Source organism: Hermetia illucens, chromosome 3 (assembly GCF_905115235.1).
Source record: "Hermetia illucens chromosome 3, iHerIll2.2.curated.20191125, whole genome shotgun sequence".
Taxonomy (NCBI): Eukaryota; Metazoa; Arthropoda; class Insecta; order Diptera; family Stratiomyidae; genus Hermetia; species Hermetia illucens.
The window spans coordinates 48,980,853-49,000,391 of NC_051851.1; the positions used below are offsets into that span (position 1 = coordinate 48,980,853).

A 19,539-nucleotide genomic window follows, 5' to 3' on the forward strand; every position below is an offset into this window, starting at 1 on the left:
GGATGAACATAAGGGGGGGTGCCGGGTAAATGTCTAAAATGTGGAAATATACTATTATTAACTTTATTTGTGCAGATATCGAAACCGGATACATTTTGAGGCCTAGATTTCGTAGAGATGCACCACTGTGATTTTTTCCAGATTTTTCGGTTGGATAGGTTCTGAGAACGAGACCTGTTACACTTTTTGTGGGTCATATTTTCAACCCTTACTCCCCTATGTTTCATCTAATATCAAATATTGAACCAGATTCGAAAAGTACTAATTGAGACCTTTCATTTGATACCCTACTTGGCTACATTCTGTGAAAAAAAAGTTTGCACCCTCCATTCACATGTACGGAGAGCCCCCCCTTAAACTTAACGCAAGATGGCGCCACTTACTGCATGTAAAGGGATCACCAGATTACATACTCTCACCAATTTTCGTGACAATCGGTCTAGCCGTTTCCGAATAAATCGGGTGTGACAGACAGACAGACAGACAGACAGACAGACAGACAGACAGACAGACAGACAGACAGACAGACGGACAGACAGACACCGTCACCATTCTAATAAGGTTTTGTTTCACACAAAACCTTAAAAACATGTTTCCTGGATGGAGCCTTTTAAATGTTCCTTGATGCGTTCTCAGTTTATTTTCGCTATTATCTTTACGACTCTAAGGAGCACGCAAATACCCCCTCCCAGTTTTCCTACTCATAACGAGTACATTTTTTTTCGAATCTTAACGATCATCCCTTTCTTCTACTCTCTGAGTTTTCATATAAGTAGAAGTAGCAGTTCTGCAAGAAGACCGTTAAGGCCTGACTTTATTCTGTTTGAGTGCATTTGAGATCGAGATTATTTCCCTCTTATTTGGAGGAGTATCCCCATACGGTGACCCGCCCTTTCATCCAGAAAAGCCGAAGCTTTACTGGACGTAATACAATAATTAAAAAACAACTGTAGTGAAGTGTGGCTTATGATGGTAAATGAGGAGTTAGTCGTAAATGAGGAGTTAGTCGTAAATGAGAAGTTAATCGTTAACGTCTATCACAAAACTTTCGTAAGCTTTGTAACCACCTGTAGGCTTTTTCATTATGCGATGTAGCGGTTATAACTATCTGCGGAAAGCAGAAGCTTTCTTGTCCAGCTCAGTAACCAGTTTCCTTTTGTCACAAGACACGTTACGCTGAACTTTCGAGGATTTCAAATGATAAACAAATCTATCTCGCCAATTGGCCAAATTATTTTTCATGCTATCACCGATCGTCTGAATAGTCAAAAGAAGAGCCAGTCACTTCACGCGTAGTTGACAGGACAATCTGACTGTATGGTTGCCCTAGACTCCACTAAGGAGTGAATAGAATACACTAATGAGAAAGCGATGACAGCTGCAGAAATTCACAAAACCTCTCACCATTAGCGTTACGGTCGTGAAGACAGTTTTTCTCATCGCATTTTCGAGCAAGGTTTTGTCAAACTCCACCTTGAAATTCAGATCACCCATCATGATCTCGATGTCACCGTCCTCGTCTACCGTTCCTCTGATGAATTTTCCGTCGATGCGTGACTATTGAAACGTTCCTCATTCTCAACCGGAATCTCCTAGTCAGTATTTTGTCCGGGATAGTCTCCCAAATAATGACGATGCGTTTTGCGGTTGTCGTGAACATTACTTAAACACCGTTTTTATGCTTAATTCCGGCTGGATTTTCAGGGGCGCAATAGCAGAAGCACAAAAGTCGCTGGAGGAAACCACCCTCAAATTAGAGGAAGCTAGAATTCGGGGGTTCTCGATATTGTTTTGACGAGCGTTTCCAAATTCCGAAAATCAGCTAATGTCCTGATATCATAGGCAAAAATCGTTAACGGAAAATTCGTCCTTTCCCAGGGCATGGATAACGTTCAGAATTAGAAAAATTCAGAATCCGCAAGCTGCTAGCCCAAAGAAGGTGATTTGGAGAAAGAAGATCCTCAAGCGATGACCACCCTATCAAGATTACCTATGTATAACGATGGCGAAGGACCGAAAACATATAGCAGACGAGGGTGTTCTCGGTAAGACCAAATGAAATCCTTTATATTAGATTTCAGGAGGCATGAAAGGTTGCGCTCTCTCTAAACAAAGTTGCACGCACCTCAAGGCACATCGGAAATGTAATCAAGATAGGATCGAGCGAGAAAGGAGATCTTAAGTTGGAGCTGAGTAAATCCATCTTGGCCGAAACTCATAGCTTTCATAACTAAAGTTCCAAGTTCACAATATGTGCCCAAAAACGTGAGTTCTATATACAGTTTAAAGATCTCAATTAAATGACAAATACAAAGAAATCTGCAATACTTTGAAAGCACAATTTAGGTTGACAGAAGTTAGGTAGCAATCCATTGCGAGTTTGTGAAAAGTGTAGAGTATTACCTAAACCACAGTATATCTAATAGGCAGCACCCATACTCACTGGTCCACGACTTGCGAATGTATGAGAGAAGCTTATCTGTACACATCATAGTTCCCAATATCTAGCAGTATCTACATGTCGTTTAGTGTCTACCATGTGTAGCTTATTTCCCGAATACATTCGCAAGTCCGGTCCATTGACTGTGGGTACTACTTATTAGACCTATTATGACCTAAGCGGCTATAATTCGATTACCAGTGTGGGAAGCCCTGAAGCCGTTGCAGGCCACAAACCGTGTAACGGGACATACCTCAAGATGTGCTTGCACTAACGACGTTGTTCAATTCGATCGATGCAGAAGGTGCAGGCAGGAAAGCCATACTGTCAAGGAGTGCTCAGGACTTGCTTGCGTAGACGATTTATAAATCCGAGATGCTAATCGCTATCATAAGTTAACTCGGCAGATGCGATTTGTGCCGCGGCAATATGAGCGTGTGATGCCGAAGCAATACAGAGTATTAAGAATCTTTAGGTAACAACTATGAACCCGCATCTTTGGCTAGCATCGAAAAGGACACAAGATTGGTAGGGGAAACAATGGATACCTATGCATCTATGGAAGTGTGGTTAGATATACCTAATAAAGCAATGGACTAATCCATATCAAGAAAATGCCTATTAGTTTGGAGAAGACCCAACTACTGGTGGAATAATGAATTGGTTAGCCTTATATCAACTTGTTTTAAGAGAAACTCAGAGGGTGCTCGGTAGGAGCAACCAAGGGCGAAGAGAGTTGGCCTTTAAGGGAGCCTGCAGGAACCCTGTCCAACGAAATAAGAGAGAATTTTTTAACGCACTTAGAGAGGAACGTAGGCCTATGGCTTGTGTCTATCGAATTATTATGAAGTGGCTCAAAAGCCATTCATTTCTACAAAGGAAGGATTATTCCCCTAGCAACTGACGTACAATCATGTTGGGCGGGTACCTCAGGATGCTACGACAATTCCTGCAGCGACCGACGTCGAGATGCAAGAAATCTATAGTTGAACGAATGACAACAAAGCTACGGGTCTAGAGGAAACGCCCAACAAAGTCTTTGAGATTATCGAAAGAGTTCTTTAGTTCTTTTAGATGTGCATATCCGAGATCATGCGGGCAGTAGAGGTTGGTGCTGCTGCATGAGTTTTGTAAAATGCCAGGCGAGCCATCGATCTATATAACCACACGGAGAATATGCTATGCTTTCTAGTGAACTGTATGAAACCTGTAAAGCCAAATCCACCATTGATGCCATTAAATTGGTTACAGGGTTCCAGGAAATTCAATCAAGGGATACGGTATTACCAATAAATATTAGGTAGTGGCGACTCTGGATGCCACGGGCCAATTCAATGTGGGAACATTCATTTCCATTTAACTCGTATATTCTTGATTTATTTGTTCCGAAAAATTTGACTATTATGGGTTTTCTATTGCGTGTGAATTTTCCCCCCAGCATGAATAAAAGCTAGGGCAGTTGAAAAATAATCTTGTTCATGACATACACGTGTTGACAATGCACAACACAAGAGGAGTCCTGGAGCTATTAAAATGTGGTGTCTGTGTTTCAGGTATTATTATGCCACCTGCTTCGCAATATGACCTCGTGCAATTTCATGTGTGCAAACCATATGCAATTTGGTTATGAACTCTATTCAGTTCCATACATATTACATTTTCAGAGCCAACGACTTTATTTGGAATTGTCATAGTCTTGATTGTGTTTGGTTCAAGTAATTCATTAAAAATCAATTTGGGAGAGCTGTAAGTATTTTGTGCAACACAATAAATTTATAAATTGGCTTTGTTAATGGGAAAAATAAAGTAACGACTTTTCTCATTATCCAGCTTATCATCTGCTCTAGCTTTCCAATTTAAAATTGTTCACAGTGAGGGGACCTCCACAAAATATCACAAGCTATAGGAGCTTAGAGTTTATGAACACGTTATCTTGCTTAAATAATTTGAAGAAAAGTTTCCTTAATTGAGAAAGTAACAAAAGTCGTTCTCGCCATAACTTTCTAACTAAATGGCAGAACTGTCAGGCAACCTGAGTGAATAAACTCACTGTGTTATAAAGGAAGATTTATTATTACGGCATAATGGATGTATGAAGATAAACAAACATATCACTTACTATGATGAGACATAATTATTTATCATAGAACTTGAAAAACACATACATCCTTTATCTGAGAAATTATCATTGTTGATGGTTGTATATATTTTTGTTAAACAGTGCTCAGGGATAAAATTGAATCAAATGAAAATCCCATGTCGCAAGAACAAGTCAGACTAACTGCCTCAGTTATAGCTCCCTTTTTGTAGGGTAAATTTTGAGCGTTGCAATAGGAAGAATTTCACGTTTTCAAAGTATCGTGAGGCCACACCTTTGGCGGCACTCACAATGTTAATTGGAATCGAACGTTCTGCTTTCCAAGGAAAGCTAGACCAAAATACCTTCGACCAGAAAAAAATCAGGAAATACCATTTGGAGGTGAACATCGAGCAGTAGGGAAGACTATAGAAGATTCAAGTAGTCCTAGCGAAAGAGATAAATCCTAAAAAGCCACATAAAGATGAAATGAAAAAGGCTTCATACTCGAAACTTGTCTTATATTCGAATGAATCCTGCCCAGTACAGGTATGGCTCAGTATGCTCTGCTTTCAATTTCTACTGCCATTTATTTACTAGAAAGTGCAAAAAATGAGAATGTTGCACTAGTTTTTTACATGGTCACATATGGTTTGGCGAAAAGGCACCATCGATGTGATGCGATTTTAGCCCATCCTTAGATTAATCATTCCTCGGTCTGGTTGGCTAGGTGCCATCTTCTTTTTCTTCTTCAAGGGTACTTTAGGGTTCCGTATATCCAATAAACCGGTACTACTTCCTCAATCGAACTTTGCGATTTGACCCCATTAAAGAAAGAGTATGCTTTTATTATCATATATTTGCTAATTTAATCCACTTTTTCCGAACAATTACATCTTAGTTATAAAACACAAAAATTAGATCAAATGTTTTTCCATTTTTTTTTTAGCGTGGCTGAAGTTCCCAACACGCCGGCTGGCAAGACGAGAGTCCACATGAGACTGTCATTCTCGACATCTTCTAACCCCAGGCCGTCAGTTGTTTCCGTGGCCATTCAATGTGTCGGTAGAGGCGATGTTTCGCCACAGCGGAACTGACTAATTCGGCCCTTGGCCTTCAGGATCGACTTTCTCCAGCGATCTCTATCTTGCGATCGCATATTCCAGTGGCTTTTTCCTGGTCTTCGTCCACTGAGTCCTCCCACCGTTTGCGTGGCTTTTCCACTAGGCGACGTCCTTCGGATGTGACTTTGAATACCCTGTTAGCTATTCACATGTCGTCCATCCATTCTACGTAACCGGCACACTGCAATTTTCGTAGCTGTACCGCCAATGATGCCGCTGGATCGTCATAGAGCTGATGAGTTCATGGTTATATCTAATTCGCCAGTCAACTCCATCTTTTACCGGTCCAAGCATTCGTCGTCGGACTCTGCATGCGAATGTGTCAATGGACTTCTCTAATGCCTGCGTGTGAGTCCACGGTTCACATCCGTACAGTAGCACAGGTCGTATTATGGTTTTGTAAATTCGGAGTTTATCTTCCCTCTGCATCCTTTTACTTCTAATCATCCGTAGTTATTTACCATCATTATTCGTTGCTAAACTTAGTCCTTTCATTACCATCCTTCGCTATATTTACTCCTCGGTACACAAAGTTGTCCAAGTTTTCAAAAGTAAAGTCGCCCATTGTCAGGTTTTGTTGTATTGGCTCCTGTCTTCTCAACTGGATCATGCGTGTTTTTTTTTCATTAATTCTTAGGTCGACTTCTACGCTGCTTTATTTAGTTGTAGGAATACTTCCTTGGCGTCTGGAATTGATGTTGATATCGTCAGTGAGTTCCACTATTTGCAAAGATTTATAGTTCCCCCAACGTTCCCGTGGTACCTAACTCCAGTTTGCGGATAACATCCGAGGCTAGGTTAAAAAGCCTGGCGGCGAGTTTATCCCCTTGCTTTAATCCGCACTTTTACAGCACTCATCCGACCATGATAATTTGGTCCGTCCTGGATAATCCTTTTCTAAAGCCATATTGATATTCACAAATTAATTTGCCATATATAGGCTCTAACCTAGTTTGAATGATTTTCGTCAGGATCTTGTAGTACGTGCACAACAATTAAATGCCTCTATAGTTGCCACAGGTAAGTGGGTCTTCTTTTTTTGCATATAGGACAAATTACGTTCTTATGCCAGTCGTCAGGTAATTTTTTATTTGACCAAATTTTTAAAATAAGTTTGCGGAGGAGATTATCCAAGCAACTTCGTCCCTTCTGTAAAAAATCAGTTGGAATACCGTCGAATCCCGGGGCCTTGTTCAGTTTTTGGTCGCGCAGGGCTGCTTTCACCTTTTCAATAGAAAGAGGTTCGTTGTTTACAACTTCCGGGTTCGTCAAAGCTATACTTTTTGCTGGCGCTTCCACTCGGTTGAATAACTTGTTAAAGTATTCCACCCATTTTTTCTTTGCAATGTCGGGGTTACCTAGGAAGTTTCATTGGTCATCCTGGCAGAGACTTGTCTGCGGCCTATAACCTTGTACGAAATCTTTCACCGCGTCGTATACGACTCGTAAATTTTAATTTTTCATGTTGTTGTCAAGTGGGATGTTGTCTACTATAGATTATTTAGAATAGTTATCATTTCTTATGCTTCTAAGGCTTTTGCAAAAGTTTAACAAGTAGTTTCCCCTTCTCCTAAACAGAACACATAATATAGGTATAAAAATAGGTAGGTAAATACGGCGAAAGACGAGGAGCGTATATGGCAAAATCAGCGGTGGCCACTCCCATTATCGAAGAAAGGCACTCGGTAACGTAGATGCAGTGCAACATGTGAATAAGGCTCACACATTGAACGCATGGGAGAACCTAGAAGTAACGAGGAAAAGAGATATTTCCTTATGTTATTGTTCTGTTAGCGGAATTGACATCTCGTCTGAAAAAAATACTACGAAACCTTCATCAAAATTATAATAGATAATCACTGATATTTGCCTGAAATGTTTGAAATGTCTTTGGGTATGCATTCACCTTCGAATGTGATCGAAAACTGGTGCGGATTTTCGCTTCAAGGAAACAAAAAAAGTTGAATAGTAAATAAATAAAAGTCTTCTTTTTCTTTAGCCTTTATCCCGTTCACAAGCGGGGGTCGGTTCATCCTGATCGGTCTCGCCATTTGGATGTCAAAAGCTTGATCTGGATACAATCGCGAGGCATTCAAATCCCTATCCAGCATATAAAGGTACTGCTGTTTCGGACAGCTTTTTGGTCGCTTACCATCGATTTCGATGTTCAGACCAATCTTGGCGTGTGAATTCTCGTTACGGCGAATTGCGTGACCATACCATGGAAGAGGCTTTTCTATCCTCATTTTGGATCTGATCAAAACGTGTCACGATACTAGTCTAACGCAACAGCCATTATCGCAAGACTACGTTCATTGTCTTTTATAGTCGGCCAACACTCAGAACCATAAAGGGCCATAGGATAGACGACACGCGGTAAATTTTAAATTTGAGCCGTTCGTTGATACGTCGGTTATAAAGAACGCTAGTTGTGGAATGCCACTTCATCCAGATTGCAGTATTTCATATCGCAGTTATAATTGGCTGATAGCATTGCACCGATATATTTAAATCGCTTAGTTCTGGACAGGTCACTGCCACTGACAGTGATCACGTTTGTTTCATGAGGATTTGTCGTCAGAAATTCAGTTTTATTCAGATTCACAATGAAATCGTGTTGCATGAGGTGAAAATTCTATTTTTCGGGATCATTTTTGCTATTAGACGCTAGGAAAATATCATCTGCATAAAACAGTGTATAGGGCGCTGGACGATGTCCTGTGTGACAGTGTCCATAACAAGAACAAAGAAGAGTGGTGAGAGGGCGCTTCCTTAATGAACGCCAACAGAGACATGAAGAGGTTTTGATATACCCGCCACACGTCAAACTTTAGTTTTCGGTGGTAGAGCAATTCAACCCAGCATAAGAGCAACTTACTCCCTCTTTTTGGTCCGGTTCGACATCAAGTGGATGTTAAGACCCTGCAATCCTTAAAAAAATATTTTGGATGTATTTTTTAGGTCGGCCTATCGTGAGACCTCCCCCAGAGGGATTAGGTAGGATTTAACATAGTGGAATAACTCCAACTTTACTCGATTTATATCTTTCCCTGATCACATGATTTTATTATTATATTACTGAGGATAGTAGTAAGTACGTTTCCTCAATTCATCCTCCTTTACTTGGGCTTGGGACCAGCATGTTGCTACACCAAATGCAGCGATCGCTCGATTGCGCCCGCAAAATGGATGTGGCAAGCAGGTTGCCTGGGAAATACAGTAGGTTCAGCAGAAAAAGGCTGCCTTATTTTGAGATAACGTACCGAATGCGTTGCATTCACCGCAATGTGAGATACTAGGGTAGAGAGTCATAGTGATCGATAAATTCGTTGAATATTAGCAACACACCAGGGAACTGGCAAGGTTCAGGACGCGCGATGAAAACTATGTCGAAACCTAGTTGCCGGATGTGCGTTTGCCGCTTGAGAGAACAGGCTTCGCCAAAGGGTGTCTCATTAGGTGATATTTTCCAAAGGTGTAATAATTGACCAGGCTGCTCCGGGGTTTGGGTTCGGAGAGCTTATTCCCGAAAAGTATGCGGTAGATCTAAACCATAGGCAGAGATTTCCTTTAATGGCACTATTAATTCAACATCGAAGAGCTGCATCTGGGTCAACGCAGACAACCTGTTTCTAAAAAAATATCTTATCTAATCTTATCAACTCTTGCTTAAACTTATGTTTAAGAAAACATAATATAGGCATCAAAGCGCTTATTTGATTAATAATTCAATATATTAACTCATTTTAAAGGATCAAGGGAATTTCAATCATTATTTTTCTCGTTTTCAGATCTGGACATTAACCCAATAAAACAGAGAGTGACAATATTTTCCTGCAACTAAGGTATGTATGTAATTTGCAAATACACATATATATTTCCCTGATAAAGTGCGAGTCTTTTATGGAACGTGCTACAAAAATTAAAAATTTACTGGCAAAAGCAATTTACCGCCTAACTTACATTTTTATCACACATGTCTTTTAATTTTTAATAAAACACTCAGGCGAACTTATACTGGAAATATAGGTTGTCTTTTAAACATGTCCTTAAAAATATACCTGGCTAAGTGTGGAAAGCAACTCCCAACATGACTGACACCTGTTTAATGTGAAAAATGTCAAGCGTCTCTGGAGCAAAGAACGAGTGAATGGAAACTGAGGAAATTTCATTTTTCTAAAACTCAACTACAAGAGCCCCCCGAGAAAATTTTTACTTTATATATCATATATTGTGGGACGTTAGTTGCCATCCTCCGGAACTTGCATGGGTGGGTTCAATTTTTTTACAAACATTTAAATTTATTTGTCAATATGCGAGAACGCTCTATTATTGACAGAGTAACTAACCTCTGCTTATATGCAGTTGGGATAAGTTATCTCCAATATCTCCTCGTCGAAAAAGTGCCATTATAGGTATACCGACATCATCCCGTGCTCTGAAGGAGTCTGATAGAGAATAACTATATAGCTCATTGTGAGGGGTCTACCAACAACGTAGTGTAGATTAATAGATTAATAATAATAGTCCGTTCCTATTGGCAAAACTAGCCTTGCTGCACCTCGTTAAGCCGCTTGTCCGTCGTTATTATACGGCAGGTGATAAATCTCTAGCACGGGAGTGTGGGGTATTCTGGTGGCATTAAAGTTTCATGGTCCTCACTGGTCTTTATGTTGAGTCTTCATTATAGTCATTTTCTCAGAGAACAGACACCGGTAATTAAACGTATCAGTGAAATCATTTTCGCTTTATTCAGTTCTACGATTTCGAACGGAGAGTTAATCCAAGCAACTTTACAATTAGGAGTAGGAGTGAAGAAGAAGAGTAAAACTCTTTTTGTAAAGTTTGGACCAAACGAAGTTCAATACGAATCGACATCTGATTGATACCATACTTCATAGTCATCTAGTCAAAGGTGCAGTTCTCAGAACTGCCAGTGGCATCTCGAACACTACAATGGGTGATATTTTCAAACAACTTACCCGTAAAGTTGAGAGCTATTGGGCTTGTTCCCGAGAAAGATCAGCAAGACAGAGATGTGGTACAGCACCTGTGTATGTTTTAAAGGACTCTGCACAGTGTTGAAGTTTCTCTTTCACCTTACAGTATTTTCTCTGCTGATAAAGTCAAATAGCTTCTCAGGCTGTCTTCCTTTAAAAAAAAATGTTAGTGAAAAATTATTATCTGGTGTCGAAACATTCGTCGTTAAAACGTCAAAACGAGTGATGTCGAAATGAGCGGTATCGTTATGTATTCATTGTATTTGCTATACTCCCAACAAATATGTTGGACATTCGCTTTGCAACCTATAAAAGGCTGAATACCAATTGATTCTGCATACACGCCCAGAAGACATTAATAGTTAGGTATTGGTTAAGTAAGCAAAGGCGATTATGACGTTTCCTTTGTTCTGAGATTATACCTTATATTATTGCAATTAGGTCCTTGGACCAGAATTTTCACAACACGGTAAATTTCATCATGGTAGATTCTAGCCTTCTTTACTGATCCAATACTACCGATTTTGTCAAATCAAACCTACGCTATTTGTACGTGATATATATTTTATCAAGGCAGTCCTGCAACTTTATAAGCAGTAGTAAGGAAGAGGCTTTGCCGTAATGCAAGTTAGTTCAAATAAACTTTCCGTTTGTGAAAACCAGCGGGAACTGAAGAGTCCACCACCTAGTTCCGCTTTCTTACATCCGGTTTCTTTGGATATTGCCACGGGTGGTGGTGTAGTAACGCTCATATCCTCATTCCCAATAACTTCGCCTTCTTTTCCAGAACCAGCCTTTGTCGTCGGCTAGGAGCCTTGCCAGGTTCACTGTGCCAGGTCTGTAAAGACCTGTTACTACATACCGGTATTAGCTCTATTGCGCTCATACCAGTTTTTTTTCCCCAAGATTTAGCCTATCACCGCCTCTGCTTTACGACTGAACTATCCTTCTGCCGAACTTTCAAACAGTCTGGTCGTAGTCGGGTTTTTATTTCATTCCGTTAAGAGAGTCGCTGTTCTCCCTTTCTGACTACCCTGAGTGCAGACTTTCCACTAAAATAGGGACCGTGTCTTCTGCTGCTCTCTTCGGGGGAACAATAATCTGGTGAGGCATACAAAAGCCATGCCTCAGCCGCGGCTTGGTTGCTGAAAGTCAAACGAAGAACTTGAGCAGGACACAGGCATAACACCCATACGCAATGTGAGTGGAAGTAGCATTGAATAGGTCACACCTTAAAGAGGATTGACAATTTTATTGCTGGCTATGCCCTACAATGGGGATCACTCTCCTAAGAGGGAGTCGCCCCTAGTAATGAGCGTGATTATTTCTAGACTTGCGATAAGATGTTATCCAAAAGGGGAGACAGTGTGCTTAATACTGAATAAATATTTTGAATTCTGGCAATAACATTTATTTGTAAGCGTTTCCTAGAACGCGAAAGTTGCGTAGATCGTCAGCGTCTCTCTCTTGTTACTCTGGTTTCGAATCCCAGTCATCGTGAGTGTCTGTGTTCGTTTTGTGTTTGCCTCGATGTTGTGAGTTTATCACTTGCACAACGTTAAGTGTGATGATAGCGAAACAGAAGCACAGTATGATTATGTGAATGCCTAACAACGCATTAAGTTCTGAACAAGAAACATTAGGTTTCCTGGAAAACATATAATATCGCTCAATTCAAAATTTTATCTGATTAACTGTTATAGAATGATAATGTATTATTTATATTGGATAGCAGGAGGATGCGATTGAGAATTTTCTACTATCAATTATAACTGAAAACAAAGGATATGCTATCCGTTTTCAAAAAGTAGTCTGTATAAAATTCCATGAAGAATCATCCGATTTTTCCCACTTCCTCACTGAGATAAACGTATGCTAAATCGAGGTTTCAGTTATAAATCCCCAGTAATATTCCATTTGGAAGCTGCACCAAACAGATGTGGCTTTCTACCGTGGAAACTGGGAATAAATTCCAGCGAAATCAATTTATACAATTTTTATAAAAGAGAAAATATTTTTTTGTGCAGGAATTTCATAGAGTTCTCAGTAAAGTATACTTTGTTCATGATTCAAGGTCTCGGAACAGCTTCAGCTTTTAGCCATAGCCATAGAAGTTGGGCCAAGAGTCCAGGTGATAGGCAGTATTTAATGCACTACGTCATTCGGCTGAAGCAAGTTGTGTGAATTATACCATGCTAATGCGATACTATATTACAATTTCTACTTATTGTTACGGAAACCCAGTGGGTTTGACGGTTGGATTATTTTCTACAGCAAACCAACGAAATTAGCACAGTTGAAATTTATATTAAGGAAAACCCTCGTCCATGTTGAGGCATAATCATAATGGAATAATGTTAACCCGGATGTTGTCCTTTTAAAAACGAAAACAAACAATCCTTTTGATTTGTGTGTCATATTCGCTGCCATTACCTTATGTATTGGAGATTGTCATCTGACTTGTAGTCAAAGCGAGCTAGTTTGGTTGGGTGAATTGTTCGTATATCGCTTGTCTGTTTCGCTTTCATCAGTACGAGTCGAATATTGGCTGCCCTGTGATCTGTGCATTTTCAACAGAAAATTCCAGCATCTTAAAGCTGATCACTTCATTTATGCTCTTACTTCTACTTCTAATAATGCTCCAGGAGAGTTTAAGCCGTTTCTTAAGTTCAGTCACTCACATGATCCGGTAGACACTGCTCAACTCGGCCTAAGTGAGTCTCGTTAATCCGCGTTTTAGCATCGACTCTTTTATAGGACATAGTTGGCCCAACACACTTATGCGCTGTCGTTTCCGGTGCAATCTGATGTACTTCAACTCCCCCTACGACTTTGCGAGAAGCTTGGTTCCTCCTCCACTACTTTAGAATCACGGATGACGAGCCGTATGGGATAGTGGTTCTATTGCAACGCATAACCCACTGCTGCGCTTTTTCTATATGTGACCTATCCAATACCACTATCGTCTTCTCAGTAACGAATCCATGGGTATATGGAACGATTGCCCGTGGCGAGATGCATCGAGAAAACTGCTTGCTCTCTGTTAATCGAGAGAGGTGTTTTTTGTATGCTTTTGATGATGATTTTAGGAGGAAGCACAAACGAGGGTGGTAGTTCGGAATCTTAACGAACATTCTGCTCACTAGGCAAGATTCCCCCGAAATTACAAACAGTTGGACAACTCATCGGCATTCTGCAGGGAGATCATCAAGGCGCGCTTTTAGTTGATTTGTGTGTGGTGGCGGCTTTCGCTTCAGTTTGAAGGAGCAGTACATATCCACATCTTACGGTGCCTTACAAATTATCCACAAGGAATTGGGTGGAATTTGATTGAATAAGAATTATGGTGAAGTACTCCATCTACATCTCTTTACTGTGAATGATACTACTACCACGCTATGTTCCACGAGTTTGTGACGAAGTAAGCCATGATGCATTTCTCGTACTTTTTCATAATAACACAGCTCCAACGCGTCATGCTCATCTTCCTTTACAGTCGGGCAGTGCACAGCTGTCCCATTTGTACATAGCTCGCAGTAAATTTGCATAAAATAGGCAACTTTCACTTATAAGAACTTCATCAGTAGGGAAGGATTTTAAGTAATCTTTGCAATACCATATTCTACATTCAAATTGACAGTGCCTACCTTCCCTCCAAATTTGCGGCAAAAGTGCGTGTGACGGATAGACGGAAAGGCTTTGTTTTTTACGAAAACTTTAAATAAGCCGGAATGCCAGAAACTGGACGCATCGGGTATAAAAGTTTGGTGTTCATTTTGTGTAAGAAATTACCTATGCACGTTTTTTCATTCGTACATAGCTAACAATGCCGTCACCTTATGTGATCATGATGTCATACACGTCTTTATTAATAATATTTGTATTATTAATTTCCAAAATTGTCTATTACATTATTGCTTATGATGGTGCCAAATTGTACTCCTAGGGTGAACTAAGGGGGATTTTCAAGTAAATTTCTAAAATATAATAATATAATAATAATAAAAAACCGCCGAAGCCGGTCCCAAGCCCGGTTGTGAAAGGAGGAGGGATGGATAGTTTCAGTCTGAATGGCTGTACGCCACCGCAGCATCTCACGAGGTAGGTGAGGAAAGTGCAGGAACTTTGCAGTCTTGCAGATTACTCACTAAGGAAGCTATCTCAACACCTGGCAGTTAGGGATAAAATGCACCACCAAAAATGAGAAGAAGGAGAAATTTAAGGTTCGGTACCGATAACCGGCGGGAGTCGCCTGACTTGGTGACTGGGTCGGGCTCTCGTAATGGACAGCACGACGTCGAAACCGCTAGTCGTGGGGTGGTTCGACGTCTAGGCGCCACGACGACCAGGAGCACAGCTCCGCCTGCTGCAGCTGTTTCGCCACAATCTGTGGCGACCACTTCAGCAGGTTCGCGTAGGAAGCGGATGAAATGGACTGAAGAAATGAACCTCTTCATCATCCGCTCCTACTACGAAATAACGGCGGGGGCAGGTACAAAATCTTACCGCCCCTTGTTGCACCAGAGATTCGTCGAGCGTTTCCCGCAATTCGCGCACGTGACTGTGCAGCGAGTCGCAGACCAGTACCGCTTTATTACTCGCAGCGACACAATCCCAGCCACCATCAGGGAGCGTGTTCGACTTGAAGTCATCGGGGAAACTAGTGACCGAGAGTCGATGGGGGCAGAGGCGGCGGCATCAACAACACCACGCTGCACTGCAAGCAACAGGTTCAGTACTCGCCGAAGCACTCTTCTCCACCGTCCAGCTGAGGTTTCCGCTGAGGTTCGGGACGAATTCCAAAGAGCGTGTATAGAATTCTCGGATATGGATCCTTTGCATAGACCAGGTATTCCCAGGCTCTATGCATCTCCAGCAACTCCGGGAATTCTATCTCAAATCAATGATGAGATTGCATCTCGACTGTGTGCTGATATGTCGCTGCTGCAACTACAATCACTTGTGTATTGTGGTGCAGTTGCGGCTATCAGATTGCACGGTCAGAAGATTCGCTTTCGTGTTATTGGTTTGGGTGACAAAAGAGATCCACCATGGAAAATTCGTCTGGAGCGTCGGCGGGACTCACTAAGGCAGGACATTGCTAGACTGATTCAGATCAGCATTGGCAATGCCAGTCGACGGGTAAGAAATAAAGTGCAGAGGGTTTACCAGAACTATGCCATCCCCTGTGAGACACCCGTTGTTGAAATTCTGGACACACTAAAACAGAAACTTTCTGTCATATGCAGTCGGTTAGGACGGTATGGCGAAAGTTATTACAGACGTGTCCTGAATGCAACATACGCGAGGAACCAGCGGAGCATTTTCAGATCTCTCAACGAATCCCAACAGAGCGCCCAGACAATACAGTTCTCGGTGACGGAAGCGAAAGAGTATTGGGGTGGACTTTGGGGGTTACCTGCCCAGCATGCTGAGCATGCTGAGTGGATCACCGCTGAAGGCACCCGCCATGCCAATACACCTGGCATGAATTTTGCGGATGTTACGACGAGCCATAAACATCTCAAAGAACTGGAGGGGCCCAGGTCTGGATCGGGTGCAGAATTTCTGGTATAAGAAATTTACCAGCGTACACAGTCGGTTGGCACGCAGTATAAATGAGGTCATGAGTCGGCCGGAGGAATTTCCACCTTTCCTCACTGCGGGGATTACCTACCTTATCCCTAAGAAGGACACGGTGCAGGACCCCGCAGACACAAGACCGATCACTTGCTTACCAACCCTCTACAAATTCATCACGTCCATTATTAGTGGAAGGATCAATGCGCACCTCGAGACCAACAACATTCTGTCCGAGGAGCAGAAGGGCTGCCGAGTTGGGTCAAGGGGTTGCAAACAGCAACTCATTATCGACTCGGTAGTTGTAGGACAAGCAACTAGAGGCCAAAGAAACCTCTTCAGTTGCTATATCGATTATGCCAAGGCTTTTGATAGCGTTCCGCACACCTGGCTAATCGACATCCTACATCTGTATCGCATTGATCCGAAACTAATAAAGTTTTTGGCGACAGTCATGAACGGGTGGCATACCACCTTATCGGTGCGTACATCTGAGGGTGCTAATACCTCAGAGCCCATCCGTATACGGAGGGGCACCTTCCAGGGGGATTCATTGAGTCCTCTTTGGTTTTGTATGGCACTGAACTCCCTTTCATGGCTACTGAATGATGCTAGAGGGCATGGTTTTGCAATAAATATGGCCTACGTGCTAAGTGCGAACTGACACACTTGATGTACCTAGATGACATCAAGCTGTATGCTGGTACTGACAACCATCTTAGAAGTCTGTTGCGAATAATCGACATGTTCAGCCGTGATATTCGGATGGAGTTTGGATTAGACAAATGTCGAATCCAAGCCATCCGCAAAGGTCATCACGAGCCGCATGCCGGACATAGCATTGGTGACCTCCACATCGAAGTTATGACCGAGACAGACTTCTACAAGTACCTAGGAATTCTGCAAGGAACCCATGCTCGAGTTGGTGATCTGAAGGAAGCTCTGCTGTCCGAATTCCTGCGACGTGTAAAGCTGGTGCTGAAATCGCATCTCTCGGGGAAGAATAAAATAAGCGCGTTGAATGTATTCGCTATTCCTTCACTGGCTTATGCATTCGGAATATTGCCGTGGACGAAGACCGATCTGGAAAACGTCCAGCGGCGGATACGGACAACTATGTCCAAATTCCGAATGCATCACCCAAAGTCTGCCGTGGAGCGGATGAACCTGCCTCGTGACATCGGAGGTAGGGGCGTGGTTGACGTGGCGGCACAACATCATCGCCAAGTCGACTCGCTGCGCGCTTATTTTTACAGTAAAAAGCAGGTGAGCCCCTTGCATGCGGCTGTCTGTAAGGCAGACTGTGGACTGACTCCACTTAACTTGAAGGATCGATCTTTCAATCCTCTGAGTGGGGTGAAGTCGGACCAGGAGCGGATCGAGGAATGCAAGTCGAAGGCAATGCACGGTAAACACGTGAATTGTCTTTGGCAGCCATTTGTCGATTTGCATCTGTCGAACAGATGGCTGTGTGCTGGGGAGCTCTTTGCTGAGACGGAGGGGTTCATGTGTGCCATTCAGAATGGCGTGGTCGCCACCCGAGCTTATAAAAAGCTCATCATGAAAGAACGGGTGGAGAACGACTAGTGCAGAATGTGTGGTTCAGCGTTAGAGACGTTGGACCATCTCATTTCCGGGTGCAATACATCACCAGGGATAATGCTGTATGTAAGGTTATCCATCAAAACCTTGCATATAAGCATGGGCTGATCACGGGAACACGGGAAATCGGTTTACCGATATGAGCCGCAAGCAGTACTTGATAGTTCTGCTTACAGCATGTATTGGGACCGGCAAGTTCTGACTGATCGCCATACAGCACACAACACTCGGAATAATCGTTTGCACAACAATCCATATTGGATCAAGGCCTTGAAGTTTGTTAGAGCACTTCATTCAAGACCGTAACGGCACACTACAGAGCACTGTAGGAGGCAATGTGGTCAGCTATTACGCTCGCCCGAGATTATTACCCTGATTTGACTCAGGTACTCATTCACAGCTGAGTCGACTGGTATCCGACGTCAAATCACGATGCAAATCCCACTGCCGCCAGCGAGATTTGAACCGCGACCTTCCGTACGACAGCCTTATGCTCTAACCACTCAGCTATCCGGACACACATAATATGCTATTATTAATTTTATTTGATGCGGTATCGGAGATGTATTTTAAGTCCTGGATTATGTATAGGTGCACCATTGTGACTTTTCTTTGTCAGATTTTTCGGTTGGATGAGTTCTGAGAACGACACCTGTCACACTTCCAGGGGCATACTTCTTGAATCCTGATTCCCTTACATTTGACTCAATGTCAGAAATAATACTATTTTCGAAAAGGGCTAATCGAGCCCTTTCATTTGATACCCCACATAACCATATTCTTATATTTTTGTGAAAAAAAACTTTGAAAGGATGGTGTCAAATTTAAAATGAACACAAAATGGCGCCACTTGCTATAGATCAAGGAATTCACAGACCACATATTCTTACTAAATTTCGTGACAATGGCCTAAGCCGTTTTGGAATAAATCGGCTGTGACAGACGGACAGACAGACAGACTGACGATGAAGTAATTCTAGAAGATTTTGTTTAACAAAAACCTTTCAAGGGAACCGGTCTACTTCAAAAAGTTGGTAATATACTATTATTAACCTTCTCTGAGCAGATATTGGAATGGGACATATTTCGAAGCCTAGATTTAATGTAAGCGCATAATCCTTTTTGGGTCGGGTAGTTTCCGAAAATGAGTCCTATCTCACTTTATGTTTGCATATTTTTACCCCTCAGTCACTCATTTTATAATCTACTTCGATATAGACAACGTTGAGATAAGTGTATAACCCATTTGTAAACTTTAGAAAACTTAGCAAACTTTAGAACTAAAATGCGCCACCTCTCGTGGTTTGCCTAAATGTGTCTCAGCTCCCTCCGGAGCCTCCCGACGTGCCCGCACACCTCCTCTACTGTCCTGCCCCAAGTGCTCTTCGGACGATCCACTTGTCGGTCACCTTGAGAGAGTCGGTCCTTCAGCATTACTGTCTCTTTAATGTAGCCATTTTTGCCTTGCAATCATATCGCATACGGGTGACATTCCTATACGCCGACCAAGGTCTTTGTTTGAAATAGTCTCTGGCCAGTGTACTGCGGCGATACATCGCAGACAGGTGTTGACGAAGGCTTAGACCTTTCGAGTGGCAGTGGTGGTCACTTTCCATATGCTGTCCCTATATAGAGCAATAGAAAAACAAGTCGGGAAACCGGAAGCTGGACGCTTCAGGTACGAAAGGTTTTGTGTATTTCTTAGTACGTAGCACG

General features: G+C 42.1%; 1 protein-coding gene across 1 annotated transcript in view; it reads left to right on the forward strand.

Annotated features, from left to right (window-relative positions):
• The window catches only part of LOC119652468 (pyrokinin-1 receptor), a 513,354-nt gene that overhangs the window by 92,452 nt on the left and 401,363 nt on the right, over positions 1–19,539 (forward strand). Inside the window, exon 2 of the mRNA XM_038056634.1 lies at positions 9,433–9,486. The gene's annotated coding sequence lies outside the window, so the exon portion shown is untranslated. The remainder of the gene's footprint in view (positions 1–9,432; positions 9,487–19,539) is intronic.